The 18,345-nt window shown below is 43.2% G+C and overlaps 1 protein-coding gene across 2 annotated transcripts in view; it reads left to right on the top strand.

Annotated features, from left to right (window-relative positions):
• The window catches only part of LOC143770288 (tetraspanin-4-like), a 113,603-nt gene that overhangs the window by 7,826 nt on the left and 87,432 nt on the right, over positions 1-18,345 (top strand). The window contains exon 1 of one of the 2 annotated variants that reach the window (XM_077259772.1): positions 6,346-6,526. The exons of the other annotated variant lie outside the window; for it this stretch is intronic. The gene's annotated coding sequence lies outside the window, so the exon portion shown is untranslated. Of the gene's footprint in view, positions 1-6,345; positions 6,527-18,345 lie in introns of those variants that run through there. 2 annotated transcript variants of the gene reach the window in all.

Genomic DNA, 18,345 nt, shown 5'->3' with positions numbered 1-18,345 from the left:
TTCAGAGATGGTCACTGGATCAGATCTGTGTCCTTCCAACCGGAGCCGAAAACCCCTGGGTTGTTTCCTATAAAATCATAGATCAGTGTCCCTCGTGATGGTGCCATGATGAATTGGCTGCAGTCCTTTCTCCTGTCTGTAGTGTCGTTTGGAGAATGTCTGGCTGGTAGCTCTGTATTACTTCAGACACCCAGTATGTGATCTCTGAGTCTTTTTATACCCAAGGCATGTAAGGGCCCCTTCACACTGTGCAATCAAAGTCTGAACGAGCGTTCGATTTGTGACGTTTATCCGTCCTCGTTCCGAGGTTGCAAAGTGTGACATGGCGTTACGATCTGCGACGCAGCCCAGCATCGTACGATGTGAAAGAAAGAGCAGAACTTTCTTTCGTCGTAAATGTCTCGCTGTGGCGGTCGAAATCGTAGTATGTGACGGCGGTCATACGAGCTCGTAATGCGACTACGTGGGTTGGGCTTCCGCATACCTGTCTCCTGATTGGGCGTGACGTTTTAGCACGCCCATGCTGGTAATACGTCACGCTCGGAGTCGTAGGACTATGGCGGTGTGAAGGGTAGCGTACGATTGCGACGCGTGACGTTCACATCGCAACTACGTCAGAAAAAGCGTTAACATCGTAGAGTGTGACCGCTGGCTACGAGCTCGTACTGCGATGTCGAATATGACGCAAATGCGTCGTAATCGTAGCAGAATCGACCAGTGTGAAGGGGCCCTAAGCTATTTTTAGAATTACCCAGGGTCTTTCAGTCCAACATCAAGATATGGTAAACAATGGTGATGGAATCAAGTAGCACTATTAGCATATAAGCACTCATCAATAAACAAAGCTTAACACACTCAATGTACAGTCACTATTACAGACTTAGGGTACCGTCACACAGTACCATTTACATCGCTACGACGGCACGATTCGTGACGTCGCAGCGTCGTATGAGTATCGCTCCAGCATCGTAGACTGCGGTCACACGTTGCAATCACGGCGCTGGAGCGATGCTGAAGTCCCCGGGTAACCAGGTAAACATCGGGTTACTAAGTGCAGGGCCGCGCTTAGTAACCCGATGTTTACCGTGGTTACCAGCGTAAAAGTAAAAAAAACCAAACTGTACATACTCACCATCTGATGCCCGTCAGGTCCCTCGCAGTCCGCTTCCTGCTCTGACTGAGATCCGGCCGTACAGTGAGAGCAGAGCGCAGCGGCGACGTCACCACTGTGATCTGCTCTCACTTTCCGGCCGGCAGACAGTAAGAGCGGAGAGCAGACGGCAAGGGACCTGACGGGCATCAGATGGTGAGTATGTACGGTTTGTTTTTTTTTACTTTTACGCTGGTAACCACGGTAAACATCGGGTTACTAAGCGCGGCCCTGCGCTTAGTAACCCGATGTTTACCCTGGTTACCAGCGAACGCATCGCTGGATCGCTGTCACACACAACGATCCAGCGATGACAGCGGGAGATCCAACGACAAAAGAAAGTTTCAAACGATCTGCTACGACGTACGATTCTCAGCTGGGTGCCTGATCGCAGTAGCGTGTCAGACACTGCGAGATCGTAACGATATCGCTACAACGTCACGAATCGTGCCGTCGTAGCGATAAAAATGCCACTGTGTGACGGTACCCTTACACAGTATGTTAGATAGTATATCAGTTGGCAAGTCTGTCTTCTTGACTCACCAGACATAAACACTTAAATTCACAAGCCAATATACAGATAAAAAGCCAGTTTTTTGGGGTTTTGCAAAAACATGGTTGTCTGGGAAATTAAGATACAATCTGGTTTCTTCACATGCAGTTTGCCAAAATGTACATGAGTAAACCAAAATCTTTCTAGGAAAGTGTCTTATGGACAGATGAAACAAAGATAGAACTTTATGGTAAAGCACATCATTCTACTGTTTACTAAAAATGGAATGAGGCATACAAAGAAAAGAAAACAGTACCTACAGTCAAATATGGTGGAGGTTCAAAGATGTTTTGGGGTTGTTTTGCTGCCTCTGGCACTGGGTGCCTTCACTGTGTGCAAGGAATCATGAAATATGAAGTCTACCAAAAGATTTTGTAATGCCCAGTGTCAGGAAGCTGGGTTTACGTCCTAGGTCATGGGTCTTCCAGCAGGACAATGACTCCAAACAGACTTCAAGAAGCCCCGCTAAATGGATGGAAAGAAATAGCTGGAGAGTTCTCAAGTGGCAGCAATGAGTCCGGATCTGATTCCCATTGATCATCTGTGGAGAGATTTGAAAATTGCTGTTGGGAGAAGGCGCCTGCCAATATGAGAGACCTGGAGCATTTTACAAAAGAAGAGTGGCCCAAAATTCCAGCTGAGAGGTGTTAGAAGCTCGTTGGTGGTTATTGAAAGTAATTGATTGACGTTATTTATTCCAAAGTGTGCAAAACCAAATATTATGTTGAGGGTGACAACAATTTTGTCCGGACCATTTTTGGGGTTTTGTGTGAAATTATGTCCAATTTGCCCTTTTTTTCAGTTTTTTTTTTGTGTTGTTCCAATATACACAAAGGAAATAAACCTGTGCATAAGAAAACTAGTAATTGCAATAATTATCTGGGAGAAAGACTTCATTTTTCGGAACAATTTCAATGAAGCCAACACTTCCGGCCATGGCCCGTGTGCACCTGACATATCCTAAAGAATTGAGTAGCTTGGATTTACTGTGGGAATAGGTCAGGTCGCATACCGTTCATGCATTCCCTATGATCTCTTGGCCACATGCATATACTGCAACATCAAATGTCACAAAGAATGTGACCCCCCCCCCGCCTGTCTGAGATGGCAGGGAATTGCTGCTACAGTCACTTGTCACGTAGCTCAAAGGAACACTTGTCTTACTGCGGAGCTGACTTTTTATAGCATGTCACCATATAATGGTGCATAGTGTACCCTGTTTGCTGCTGAAAAAAAAAATTTGTGTTTTAAAGTCATTCTTTACATTTTCCAGTCTCACAAAAAGTCTCTGTGCGACTTCTAACTTCAATGTGCAGCTAGAGGGATTATTGCAGCTGGCGCTCATACCAGTTTCCAACACCAGGTGGGGCAATATATACATAATATATTTATATATATCTATACAGTACAGACCAAAAGTTTGGACACACCTCATTTAAAGATTTTTCTGTATTTTCATGACTATGAAAATTGTACATTCACACTGAAGGCATCAAAACTATGAATTAACACATGTGGAATTATATACTTAACAAAAAAGTGTGAAACAACTGAAATTATGTCTTATATTCTAGGTTCTTCAAAGTAGCCACCTTTTGCTTTGATGACTGCTTTGCACACTCTTGGCATTCTCTTGATGAGCTTCAAGAGGTAGTCACCGGGAATGGTTTTCACTTCACAGGTGTGCCCTGTCAGGGTTAATAAGTGGGATTTCTTGCCTTATAAATGGGGTTGGGACCATCAGTTGTGTTGTGCAGAAGTCTGGTGGATACACAGCTGAGAGTCCTACTGAATAGACTGTTAGAATTTGTATTATGGCAAGAAAAAAGCAGCTAAGTAAAGAAAAACGAATGGCCATCATTACTTTAAGAAATGAAGGTCAGTCAGTCCGAAAAATTGGGCAAACTTTGAAAGTGTCCCCAAGTGCAGTTGTAAAAACCATCAAGCGCTACAAAGAAACTGGCTCACATGAGGACCGCCCCAGGAAAGGAAGACCAAGAGTCACCTCTGCTTCTGAGGATAAGTTTATCTGAGTCACCAGCATCAGAAATCGCAGGTAAACAGCAGCTCAGATTAGAGTCCAGGTCAATGCCACACAGAGTTCTAGCAACAGACACATCTCTACAACAACTGTTAAGAGGAGACTTTGTGCAGCAGGCCTTCATGGTAAAATAGCTGCTGGGAAACCACTGCTAAGGACAGGCAACAAGCAGAAGAGACTTGTTTGGGCTGAAGAACACAAGGAATGGACATTAGACCAGTGGAAATCTGTGCTTTGGTCTGATGAGTCCAAATTTGAGATCTTTGGTTCCAACCACCGTGTCTTTGTGAGACACAGAAAAGGTGAACGGATGGACTCTACATGCCTGGTTCCCACCGTGAAGCATGGAGGAGGAGGTGTGATGGTGTGGGGGTGCTTTGCTTGTGACACTGATGAAGATTTATTCAAAATTGAAGGCATACTGAACCAGCATTGCTACCACAGCATCTTGCAGTGGCATGCTATTCCATCCGGTTTGCCTTTAGGTGCACCATCATTTATTTTTCAACAGGACAATGACCCCAAACACACCTCCAGGCTGTGTAAGGGCTATTTGACCAAGAAGGAGAGTGATGGGGTGCTATGCCAGATGACCTGGCCTCCACAGTCACTAGACCTGAACCCAATCGAGATGGTTTGGGGTGAGCTGGACCGCAGAGTGAAGGCAAAAGGGCCAACAAGTGCTAAGCATCTCTGGGAACTCCTTCAAGATTGTTGGAAGACCATACCCGGTGACTACCTCTTGAAGCTCATCAAGAGAATGCCAAGAGTGTGCAAAGCAGTCATCAATGCAAAAAGTGGCTACTTTGAAGAACCTAGAATATAATATAGTTATATTATTATATATAGTTTTGATGCCTTCAGTGTGAATGTACAATTTTCATAGTCATGAAAATACCGAAAAATCTTTAAATGAGAAGGTGTGTCCAAACTTTTGGTTTGTACTGTATATATAATAAATAATATATTAATGCAATATTTGGGGCCCTGGGTCTCCAATAACTGTACATGTAGACAAGACTGACTAACATTAGCAAAAGTCATGGCCAATAGGACTTCATGCACAAGTTGTCTTCTAAAGAAGAAGAACCAGTCCCTCCAAAACTGCATCAGGGACTAAATACATCGGGGAAGGGGGGTCTAATTCTTTCAAAACAGCTGCAGATGAGTTTATGACTGGTAAAAGGGTTAGATATCGGCTATCCAAAAGATTACACCAGTGGCATAGTCTTCGTTCCACCTAGAGAAAACTAATCTGCATATTTTTTTCCCCAATATGCATTTGTCTCCTTAAATTGATTATTCCCATTTTCATAGATGGATATTGTCAGATAGAGCTTGTAAAAACAAGGACTTTTGCAATTTACTGCTTCTTAAAATTTGCAGCCATTTTTGAGATATTAACACTTTGCCGGTTGCCTTGGAGACCGACCAACGCTGCCATCCAGATCGTAAGCGCTGTGCTGAAGCTCCCCGGGATTAGAATGTAAGAGATCTTGGTTGGCTTCAAATCAGTGCTTACATGGTTAATAGAAACGAGCCTCTCAGCACTGAGTGTGTTTTGCTGTCTAGCAGCGGTGGTCGGTCTCCGAGGCAACGAGCCATAAACAAAAGAAAAATGTTAATATCTCAAGAACTATTGAAAATTTTAATAAGCAGTAAATGGCAAAAGTGCTTGTTTTTACAAGCTCTATCCAACAAGTACCCATTTGTGAGGATGTTAAATAACCCTTTAAGGTCTCCAAGTAGTGGACAACCCTTTTCTTAAATACTATATTCCACGGTGTAACAGATACCTACCGCACTGGGGCCTTTCTAGTGAAGTTGGCACCAGGTCTCCCAGGGATTGCATGACATCGTTATGCCACGTGAGCACTGCAGCCAATCCATTAGCAACCACTGATGAGCTGCAGCACTCATGTGGCATAACAATGGCAAGGAAACTCTGGGAGACCCAAGGTGTCCACATCGCACAACTGATAAATCTCCTTTATTGAGGCTTATTTGCCCATGCACTCACTTCCTGAGCTTCAGTGTAAAGCATGGCGAAGAAAGACTTCTCTTTTTTTGCGCTCCAGCATAGTAACCTCTCACTTCTTTCCCTTTTCGCTCCTATATTGATATTTTTTTACAGCCGCATTTCTCTTCTATTATTTCCTGATCATATTACTGAGCGTTTCCAAGTTAAACCAGATGTGAGCAGACAATACAATACAAAATAGGAATTTAAAAATTCCCCCCCCCCCCCAAATGATTTTATATATTACTAGTCTGAATGGCATCCAAAAAAAAGTGCCAGAAAAAAAAAAAAGAGACAAAACTCAGGGGACATTTTCAGTCTGAATCCCGTCCAAGTATGGAGACGAGGTTATTGCTAAACAGAAATTCCTGAAGTTTGTGAAGTGGAAAAAAAAGTTTTCGGAAAGCTTTAAAAATAACCTTTCGCACACATATTGTCTGAATTATCCAGCACCCCTTGTGATACTGCAATAAGAGCGCGTGCCCCCCTCCCATTTCCTCCTGTAAGACCCTCACCTAACAACTTCCAATCACAAGACTAGTCCCAGCCCCTCTTTTAGCAGTGCCACTGCCCTCGCAGCCAGACACTACAGAGCCCACACTGGGGAACTACAGAGCTCTGCGACTGAAAAAGGGGATTACTGTATAGTTCATGGTGGGGTGGAGAAAGACAGAAGAGCAAGAATAACATCCTATCTGTGGAGTCCAGCCATCGACTAGAGATTCGTGAGGTGGCCCCCTTGTCTCTACATCTTGTACAGAGGTAAGCGGCATCTGCTGAACTTCCATAGCAAGAGAGGGCTCCTTAAAAAAGCTGCATCGTTGTTCCGTTTGGGGTCCAGAATTGAGTCAGTAGTGATTTGTAGACTTTTACGCCACTCTACGAAAAAGTGTTGCAAACTTGGAACCTATTTATGATTTACGCAGGGGTCTGTTCTCCTTTGTTATTAGTTTTTTTGCAAAAGTGTAACTGGATGCTAAAGTGGAACTCCATCCTTAGGTTATTGCTTGGTTAGCAATTTTATATTCTACGACTCCCTTTAAGGCTGGGGATACACCGCAACTTTTGTTTCATAGTGCTTCTACATCACAGGCGAATATTGCTATATTGCATAGAGTACCCACCATCCTAAAGATGTCTTCAGATGTAAGAAGAAACTTGTGATATCAGAGGATACACTGTATATGTCGCAGGCGAATATTGTTATATTGCATAGTGTACCCACCATCCTAAAGATGTCGATGTAAGAAGAGACTTGTGATATCAAAGGATAGATACGTCACAGGCCAATATTGTTATATTACATAGTGTACCCACCATCCTAAAGATGTCTCCAGATGTAAGAAGAGACTTGTGATATCAAAGGATAGATACGTCACAGGCCAATATTGTTATATTACATAGTGTACCCACCATCCTAAAGATGTCTTCAGATGTAAGAAGAAACTTGTGATATCAGAGGATATATACGTCGCAGGCGAATATTGTTATATTGCATAGTGTACCCACCGTCCTAAAGATGTCTTCAGATGTAAGAAGAGACTTGTGATATCAAAGGATAGATACGTCACAGGCCAATATTGCTATATTACATAGTGTACCCACCATCCTAAAGATGTCTCCAGATGTAAGACACTTGTGATATCAGAGGATATATACGTATATACGTTGCAGGCGAATATTGCTATATTGCATAGTGTACGTACCATCCTAAAGATGTCTTCAGATGTAAGAAGAGAGTTGTGATAACAGAGGATATATATACAGTACAGACCAAAAGTTTGGACACACCTCATTTAGAGATTTTTCTGTATTTTCATATCTATGAAAATTGTACATTCACACTGAAGGCATCAAAACTACGAATTAACACATGTGGAATTATAAACTTAACAAAAAAGTGTGAAACAACTGAAAATATGTCTTATATTCTAGGTTCTTCAAAGTAGCCACCTTTTGCTTTGATGACTGCTTTGCACACTCTTGGCATTCTCTTGATGAGCTTCAAGAGGTAGTCACCGGAAATGGTCTTCCAACAATCTTGAAGGAGTTCCCAGAGATGCTTAGCACTTGTTGGCCCTTTTGCCTTCACTCTGCGGTCCAGCTCACCCCAAACCATCTTGATTGGGTTCAGGTATAGTGACTGTGGAGGCCAGGTCATCTGGTGTAGCACCCCATCACTCTCCTTCTTGGTCAAATAGCCCTTACACAGCCTGGAGGTGTGTTTGGGGTCATTGTCTTGTTGAAAAATAAATGATGGTCCAACTAAATGCAAACCGGATGGAATAGCATGCCGCTGCAAGATGCTGTGGTAGCCATGCTGGTTCAGTGTGCCTTCAATTTTGAATAAATCCCCAACAGTGTCACCAGCAAAGCACCCCCACACCATCACACCTCCTCCTCCATGCTTCACGGTGAGAACCAGGCATGTAGAGTCCATCCGTTCACCTTTTCTGTGTCGCACAAAGACACGGTGGTTGGAAACAAAGCTCTCAAATTTGGACTCATCAGACCAAAGCACAGATTTCCACTGGTCTAATGTCCATTCCTTGTGTTCTTTAGCCCAAACAAGTCTCTTCTGCTTGTAGCCTGTCCTTAGCAGTGGTTTCCTAGCAGCTATTTTACAATGAAGGCCTGCTGCACAAAGTCTCCTCTTAACAGTTGTTGTAGAGATGTGTCTGCTGCTAGGACTCTGTGTGGCATTGACTTGGTCTTTAATCTGAGCTGCTGTTAACCTGCAATTTCTGAGGCTGGTGACTCGGATAAAGTTATCCTCAGAGGCAGAGCTGACTCTTGGTCTTCCTTTCCTGGGGCGGTCCTCATGTGAGCCAGTTTCTTTGTAGCGCTTGATGGTTTTTGCCACTGCACTTGGGGACACTTTCAAAGTTTTCCCAATTTTTCGGACTGACTGACCTTCATTTCTTAAAGTAATGATGGCCACTTGTTTTTCTTTACTTAGCTGCTTTCTACTTGCCATAATACAAATTCTAACAGTCTATTCAGTAGGACTATCAGCTGTGTATCCACCAGACTTCTGCACAACACAACTGATGGTCTCAACCCCATTTATAAGGCAAAAAATCCCACTTATTAAATCTGACAGGGCACACCTGTGAAGTGAAAACCATTCCCGGTGACTACCTCTTGAAACTCATCAAGAGAATGCCAAGAGTGTGCAAAGCAGTCATCAAAGCAAAAAGGTGGCTACTCTGAAGAACCTAGAATATAAGACATAATGTCAGTTGTTTCACACTTTTTTTGCGAAGTATATAATTCCACATGTGTTAATTCATAGTTTTGATGCCTTCAGTGTGAATGTACAATTTTCATAGTCATGAAAATACAGAAAAATCTTTAAATGAGAAGGTGTGTCCAAACCTTTGGTCTGTACTGTACGTCGCAGGTGAATATTGCTATATTACACAGTGTACCCACCATCCTAAAGATGTCTCCAGACATAAGAACAAACTTGTGATATCAGAGGATATATACCTTGCAGGCGAAAATTGCTATTTTACATAGTGTACCCACCATCCTAAAGATGTCTTCAAATGTAAAAAGAAACTTGTGATATCAGAGGATATATACATGGCAGGCAAATATTGCTATATTTGTGACATGCTTGTTGCAGTCACTGAACCTTGCGGGTCGCAATACCACCCCGTTCACTTGCATTATGCCACAGCATTCATCAATCTTTGGCAACGCCACCAAAGTTACCGTGTACCCACCACCCTAAAGATGTCTTCAAATCCATAATTTCCCTATAGATCAATAAAGTGTATCGTATCGTAACTCTAAGAAGAGACTTGTGATATCTGAGGATATCAGACGGCCGCATAAATTGGACGATGATTGGAACGCAGTGCATGCACTCTCCCGTCCCGACCCATGAAATACATGAAACTGTCAGATTCGTGGTGGGAGAGCCTCTAGCCAGTCTGTGCACTGTGTTCCGATCATGGTCCCATTTATATGACCGTCTGACTGCCCCCTTAAAGTGGAACTCCACCCTTAGGTAATTGCTGTGTAAGCAATTATGTAATCTGTATCTATTATCTTTTTTCACCCCATGCAAAGCTTTAGTTCGCTTCTTTTAGGGTATGTGCACGCAACATCTTTTTTTCAGGCGGATTCCGCCTGGAACCAAGCAAAAAACAGAAAGCCAAAAACAACTTCTTTTAACCGTTTCAGGCTTTGAAAGTTAAAAAAAAAGTGACCTGACCATTCTTCAGTCGTCTCTATCTTATACGTAAAAAGAAAAAAAGATGTCGCTGCAAAAATGACACAAAAGACGACGACAAGGAAGACGTCTTGTCGTCTTTGCCCTGCTTCAAAAATGGTGCCTCTAAAGGCGTCATGTGCAGTAATTGATGTGGGATCACTGAACCCGCAGATTACAGTAAAACCATAGTTTTGTGGTGCGTTGTCTGCGGTTTGCCAGTGCTAGGTTTTACTACCAGGACTTCCTTTTTTACTGACTGCTATTACATGGACTGATATTTGGCAGGGATAAACGTGCGTATGGTGGGAGCCAAGTGTCTGAAGCACACAACGTTACTGGCTGCGGCAACAGAGATATTGACAGCCCTAAACCCTGGAGCTGATGAGTTATTGGACGTAACGGCGCTTGTCGTCAGTGTTTTCTATCTGTTTCTTGGTGACGGTTGAGTAGTATCTGGGACTTTATTGATGAATTGGCACAGTTCACGGCAGGGTTTTGGAAAGGCACGATTTCTTCCACTGCTAAAACTGTCCGTAGGAAAAAAAAATTGGGCAGGGTGTATAGATCTCTTATTGATAGAAAAAAAACACTACATTAAACTACCCCCCTTTACATGGGCACTTGGCATTGAGTAGCCATGCCATGTTGACTTATACTTTGGCTTAGAAGAGCTGGGTTTGGGTCATGCGAGGAAACGTTAAGTGGAAAATTTGGAATATGGCGCCCATTAAATTCAAGGAATGTATCACTCATGTTGAAGGGGTTAATAGAAGGTAAGACATTAGGGAGGATGATCATAGAAAAAAGGGGTAAATACAGGATCATGAGTAACTAGTTACTAAACAGGGAGGTTGCGGCTTGGAGAGATACTACCATTGGGCAAATTTCTTTCAACGTAGGAAGCCATCAAGGTGCATTCCCATATTTATATGACAACCAGTAACTTATTTCATAATATGACATATGGAAAGGGGGCATCCACTCCAAAACCTCCTCCTCTAATATTTTTTTGCGATATTGGCAAGTTCCGATCTTGTCCTATCGATCTAGAAGTCTACTAGACTAGTCCATTTCGGTTTGCAGGATCCAAATTGGCCATATATTATGCACTTGTCCTGTATAATTGATGACCAGGGGTCCCTATCTTGGCCGCGTACCACAAGAACAACAAGTCTTCCCAATGTGAATAGCAAGGGGATGTGTTTCCAGTCTTCTGCTGGGATAGATACGGTTTCCACCAAACCAGACGTCCGCACTTTAAAGCGTTGTTAAATTCTACATTGTTTTGGTTGGAAGAAGAACTGATGTGTTTTCGACTGGATGGAACATCACTTTTTATGGGTGTTGGTAGAAGCCAATTTTACGAGAAAACCACAGGACCAGTGACTAAGCTCGTCAACTAATAAAAATGTCACTTGGATGGAAGTACAGACAAGGAGGAGGGGAGAGACAATCAGTAATGATTACTATTCCATGCACATAGTCTCTAGAGCGGCCAACGATGTTCTTCTGCTGTGGAGATGGTGACATCATCTCATCCGACCATTCAGATGCTCCGGGCTTGAGATTTCTCCATGTTCACCCACAGATATTCAAGTCTGCTAATTAGATCTGGTGCTGGAAGAAGATAAAAACTCGTAAAAGTTGGAAACTTCAAGGAGGATCCAATGAGGAAGCGAGGACATCGGACTAACATCTCACATGCAGCACATGGGAAAGCTACAGATGTGTATACAAGTTACGCCTGTAAGTCACAGGTCACACGCTGTGCAAACTTAGACTAGACAAAAATAGCCAAATGTCCCTCAAATGCCTGAGAATGTAGATTTTGCTTTATTAAAAGCCGTGCAGTTACATGCACCCTCCTTCTGTGCTGTATAACATGGCAGCATCAGTGACTCTCTGTCCATACCTTCATCAGGACTGTGGCCAGTGATTGACTGCTATGTGACCAGTATGGCACGTGATTGCAGTGGGGATCTCAGGCCCCTTAAATGGGAGCATCAGGAGAACTGTAAGTAGCAATGTACATGGTATTTAGTTTTGGCAAAATGGATGTCATATAGAGATGAGCCAAAAGATTTGCAGGACCCTGATCTACAGTCATTCTCTGTGGCGGCCAGATTAGGACAGTGCCAACATTCCCGGTTGGCACATCCTGGGATTACTAAGCTCCTTCAATGTCATGACATCGCGTAAGGTGCCCAGGATGTTGACACTTGAGTGTCAACCAAGGAAGTTCACCGTGCTCCGGTCCAGCAGCAATGGAGTCCAGACATGGACACCAAGTCCTGCAAACCTTCTTGATCAACTGTAATGTCATATTGTGTTTCTTAAAACCATCATCAAACCACACTTCTTTCTGTAGTAACCACACCTCAAGTTAACCAGGGGCTCTTTGGACCCCAATTCTCAGGATCGTTAAATATCTCAGCAGATCGTACATTTATCACATATCTGGAGGATCGACCAAACTGTGTAACCTTAATATTCCATCCTCTCCCCTTCTAATCTTATAGAGGTGGAGGAATCTGAGATTTGGGGTCTGACTTGTAGGGTCTTTGTACAGGACACTGGTTCTATGGAGTTAGGGACAGTTTCATAACTTGAAGACCACTAATACCATTAGTTATGTTACAGACAGGTCTAACGGTCATCCAAACATCAGGGTCAGGGTGCAACGTCCGCCTCCTCACCACCCATGGTGATGAAGTTAAAGAGAACCATGAAACCAATATAGTGACCACAGGACAATCACTTGTCTATTATGAGAACCGACTACCCTAACCTTGTTTTCACATGAATGACTACAGGTTGGAGAAGTTTATTGAGGTTGGCAAACTCATGACTCTAGTTTTAGATGGAATTTTTAAAAATATTCCTAGTTCACTTTCGAGGAAAAATTCTGGTCCTCATGGTCTTGTCCTAAATGGGTTGTTCATGGAAGACAAAGTTATGGAAAGGTGATAACTTTAGATTGGTCGGTCTCACATCAATTGACAGAATGTAGAACGTTTATCCCTTTTTATGTTAGAAGAGAACGACAGTGTATCTGCCATTCTATTAACCTCCTAAGGAGCTGCCAAGCGTTGCGCTTGGCTTTTTCCGACAGAGCCATAGAAAATGACTGGAGCGGTGATCGAACATGTGCACTAATGGTAATAAAAGTGCCCCGTTGTGCCAATCAGTGGGGGTCCCATAGGTCTTATGCCATGGATTTTCACTGGACAACCCCTTTAAGCACTGCTAATGTAATGCTTTCAAGCTCAGTATGGTTAAAGTGGTCATAATGTTATAATTCTTTAAGTTTGTCAACTCAGCCACTCATACCGAAAAAAAAAATACCCAACATGTAGGTTTCATGGCCAAATATCTGGAACATGAGCTGGTGAAACGGTAATTAAATCTTACCACGCGTTTCAGTTCACTTTAGCCTTTTTAATAGGATCCGTGTAGCTAATCTTCGAGGCGGCGGGACTTTGGCAGAATTGATAGAGTATTTCAGGAAACACGGGGCCGTAAAGGCAGATTTCGATAGTCACGTACTACTGGGAAAACCCTGAGCTAAAAATATGGACTAAAATCAGAGAACGTCCCACACACCCTTTGGTGTCATCTATGGCCATAAATCAGCTCAGATATGATTTTTTTTTATTGTAGAAAAACGCTTTAAATATTATTTTTTCACCTTTTTTTATTGTATCTGTAGGACATTTTCTGACTTTTTTTTTACCTAGTTGTGTGATATTACTGGTCCTTTTGGGTTTTTGTGGCCAAGTCTCACAGTTTAAGCAGGATCATATGTTCAGCATGTGTTTTCCATCAGACGGAAGGATCCTGGACACATCTGCCCGGCACCATGTCTCAGGCCGGTGTTGTGTACTTACCATTAGTGTAAGGGTTTTCTCCATGACCTCTCCACATCCTGTATGTCTGCTTAGTCACCACTTCAGTTTTTTGACATCTAAGGGAAGATTAAAGTCCCCATGATCGACCATCACTGTCTGCATCCAAACCTAACACGTGGGCAAGAAATTCACATATTTGATGTGGTCACTTTGTGGTCTTATTTGGAAACGTTATGGCCATTTCGATTTTGCACGTGAAAAAAAAAAGGAATATATGCAGCTGCAGACCAGCAGGACAGTACTCCGAAATGTATGCGTCACAGGAAAAATAAAAATGAACATTTATTTCTTCCAGAAACAACGTGTCCATAAGTTGTATTATGCAGAATAGGTTTATTTACCCGAGCTGCAATACCAGGCACAGACACTGGTTAAAAGTGGCGCTGTTTTTGTAAGAAAGTAGATGTGGTTCTAATCTCATATCGTTTCTTTAAGGGGAGACATTGTAAAAAAAATAAGCTATTAATTTATTTTATTATTTTAAATCAGATTTTATATTCAATTTTTACATTTTTTTATTTTATTTTAATAATAAATAGAAATCTTGCAGTTCTCATACTGGCCTCTGGGGCTTTTTTTTTTTTACTTGTAACTTCCTGTAGTTTCAGTTAACAACACATGTACATTAGCAGCAATGATGAACAGAACATGACTCTATCTTTTGGATTGAAGCATCTAATGTGCATGTAAAAAAAAAGGTCATGATGAAGGAAGGTGGAGCAGGGTTTTTTATTATTTTTTTATTTTAATAAAAAATAGAAATCTTGCGGTTTTCACACCAGCCAATGGGGCTTTTTTAGACTTTAACTTCCTGTAGCTTCAGGAAACAACACATGTACATTAGCAATAATGAACCGACTTTGAGCCTATCATTTGCATTGAAGTATCTAATGTGCATGTGAAAAAGGTAATTGTGAAGGAAGGGGGGCAGGTTTTTTTTTATTATTTGAATACAAAATTGAAGTCTTGCCGTTTTCACATTGGCCACTGGGACTCTTTTTAGACTTTAACTTCCTGTAGTTTCAGGAAACAACACATGTACATTAGCAGTAATGAACCGACTTTGACCCCTTCTTTTGTATTGAAGCATCTAATCTGCATGTGAAAAAGGTCATTGTGAAGGAAGGGGGAGCAGGGTCAGCTGTGACATCACCTATTGTGATATCAGCTGTATGTAAAGATTATTACCTGTCTTTGTAATCCTGCCTCTGCTGATAAGGAGTCAGCCGAAAACACTTCCTGAATGGGCAGGAAGTTAGAGTCTAAAATATCCCCAGTGGCCAATGTGAAAATTGCAAGATCAATTTTTTTTTTTGTTTAATAAAGATCATATGAAAAAAATACATTGTCAAAATAATTTTAAAGACATATGTAACACAAAATCCCGATTTAAATAGATTATTTTCTGATGAAAGTGATCAGGACCCCCACTTGTTTGTAAATTAGTTTTGCTCTCTAAGTACAGTACAGACCAAAAGTTTGGACACAGCTTCTCATTTAAAGATTTTTCTGTATTTCCATGACTATGAAAATTGTACATTCACACTGAAGGCATCAAAACTATGAATTAACACATGTGGAATTATATACTTAACAAAAAAGTGTGAAACAACTGAAATGTCTTATATTCTAGGTTCTTCAAAGTAGCCACCTTTTGCTTTGATGACTGCTTTGCACACTCTTGGCATTCTCTTGATGAGCTTCAAGAGGTAGTCACCGGGAATGGTCTTCCAACAATCTTGAAGAAGTTCCCAGAGATGCTTAGCACTTGTTGGCCCTTTTGCCTTCACTCTGCGGTCCAGCTCACCCCAAACCATCAGGTCATCTGGCGTAGCACCCCATCACTCTCCTTCTTGGTCAAATAGCCCTTACACAGCCTGGAGGTGTGGGGTCATTGTCCTGTTGAAAAATAAATGATGGTCCAACTAAACGCAAACCGGATGGAATAGCATGCCGCTGCAAGATGCTGTGGTAGCCATGCTGGTTCAGTATGCCTTCAATTTTGAATAAATCCCCAACAGTGTCACCAGCAAAGCACCCCCACACCATCACACCTCCTCCTTCATGCTTCACGGTGGGAACCAGGCATGCAGAGTCCATCCGTTCACCTTTTCTGCTTCGCACAAAGACACGGTGGTTGGAACCAAAGATCTCAAATTTGGACTCATCAGACCAAATCACAGATTTCCACTGGTCTAATGTCCATTCCTTGTGTTCTTTAGCCCAAACAAGTCTCTTCTGCTTGTTGCCTGTCCGTAGTGTAACAACTCCGCTGGCATCACGGCATGGCCTCGCATCTCTCACACTATCTTACCCACTGCTCCAGGTCATGATGTGGTTTCTGTTTCATGCCAGCTCCATGTTCTGTGTCTCTGCTCGCTGCATGCTTCATGGCTGTGTGTATAGGGGGCGGCGCCTGAACTCTCTGGTTCTTATAGGAATCAGGTGCATCTGTCTAATCTGTTCCTGACAAATTACCAAGAGGCCTCCAGTATATAGTGCAGCTCCACCCAGTGGTCTGGGCCTGTGCAATGTGTTAGCTCGGTTTGTGTTTAGCTGCTGAGTTTGCCAGGCCTTGCTCTGAGTTACTCCCTCTCTGGAGGCTTTTCTCTGTGCTATTGCCTTGGTCTTGTTGTCCGTCCTCCAGGAGGCAGAATATCCTGGTCCCTTTGTCTTTGTCCTTGTTTCTTGTCTTGTTCCATTTCCTTGTCTGAACTTAGTCTTATTTCGGTCTCCTTGTCTGTGGCTTCCTTCCCTGCTGTGTCTTTCCTCGTATTCTCTGTCTGCTTACACTCCGCACTCTTGCGGCTCTGCCTGCTCTGTACCTTTGTGGCTTTACCTCTGCTCCGCACTCCTGCGGTTCTGCTCCTTTCTACTCTGCTTATCTTCTGCTGCTGCAGTTATCCCTTGCAGCAGCTCCTCTCCACATTCCTTGTGGCTCCGCTCTGCTTTGCTGCAGAAACCTCTCGCTGCAGCTCCTCTCCGTATTCCTTGCGGTTCTGCTCTGCTTAGCTTTTGTTGCTACACTATCTCTTGCTGCTCTACCATTCCTATCCGCAGCCTTGCGGTTCTCTTCCTGTGTGAACAGGTCCCAACCTGTTCCTTCATTCTCCTTTCCTTCTGGCTTGTTTCCGTACCTACATCTCCTGTGTGAACAGGTCCCTACCTGTTCCTTCATACCTCATTCCTTTCTGCTTGTTTCCTTTCCTGCACCTCCTGTGTGAACAGGTCCCTACCTGTTCCTTCATAAACCACATCAACCAGTCCTGTGTTCTCTGCCGTGCCTTCCAATTCAGTGTTCCTGCCAGTCCTGCCGTGCCTTCCAGTCCTGTGTTCCTGCCAGCCCTGTGTTCTCTGCCGTGTCTCTGCCAGCCCTGTTTTCTCTGCCGTGTCTCTGCCAGCCCTGTGTTCTCTGCCGTGTCTCTGCCAGCCCTGTGACTCAGCTCTGCCAGCCTACTCGTCTGAGTTTCAGCCGTGCTCTTCTGCCAGTCCTGCCTGATGCCCGCACCAATCCTGGTGTTCCTGTCTCCTAAGTGGGATCAGCAGCCACAGCCAGACACCACCCTGGAGTAGCACCTGGCAGCTGCATGCTGCACAAGCCTGACCTCACCATCAGGGGCTCCAGTGAAAACCCAGGCAGCTGTCATAGTCACGCCCCTTCCAGGGTAGTCTGGTTTGTGGCACAGTGGGGCCACAAACCCCCTGAGCTCACGCCCACCAGTCTGGGCGTGAGCGTGACACTTAGCAGTGGTTTCCTAGCAGCTATTTTACCATGAAGGCCTGCTGCACAAAGACTCCTCTTAACAGTTGTTGAGATGTGTCTGCTGCTAGAACTCTATGTGGCATTGACCTGGTCTCTAATCTGAGCTGCTGTTAACCTGCGATTTCTGAGGCTGGTGACTTGAATAAACGTATCCTCAGAAGCAGAGGTGACTCTTGGTCTTCCTTTCCTGGGGCGGTCCTCATGGGAGCCAGTTTCTTTGTAGCACTTGATGGTTTTTGCCACTGCACTTGGGGACACTTTCAAAGTTTTCCCAATTTTTCGGACTGACTGACCTTCATTTCTTAAAGTAATGATGGCCACTCGTTTTTCTTTACTTAGCTGCTTTCTTCTTGCCATAATACAAATTCTAACAGTCTATTCAGTAGGACTATCAGCTGTGTATCCACCAGACTTCTGCACAACACACCTGATGGTCCCAACCCCATTTATAAGGCAAGAAATCCCACTTAATAAACCTGACAGGGCACAACTGTGAAGTGAAAACCATTCCCGGTGACTACCTCTTGAAGCTCATCAAGAGAATGCCAAGAGTGTACAAAGCAGTCATCAAAGCAAAAGGTGGCTACTTTGGAGAACCTAGAATATAAGACTTATTTTCAGTTGTTTCACATTTTTTTGTTAAGTATATAATTCCACATGTGTTAATTCATAGTTTTGATGCCTT

The sequence above is a fragment of the Ranitomeya variabilis genome, chromosome 4 (genome assembly GCF_051348905.1).
Source record: "Ranitomeya variabilis isolate aRanVar5 chromosome 4, aRanVar5.hap1, whole genome shotgun sequence".
NCBI classification, from domain to species: Eukaryota; Metazoa; Chordata; class Amphibia; order Anura; family Dendrobatidae; genus Ranitomeya; species Ranitomeya variabilis.
Note: the sequence above shows the minus strand (reverse complement) of the source record. Positions and strands in the feature narration are given on the sequence as shown.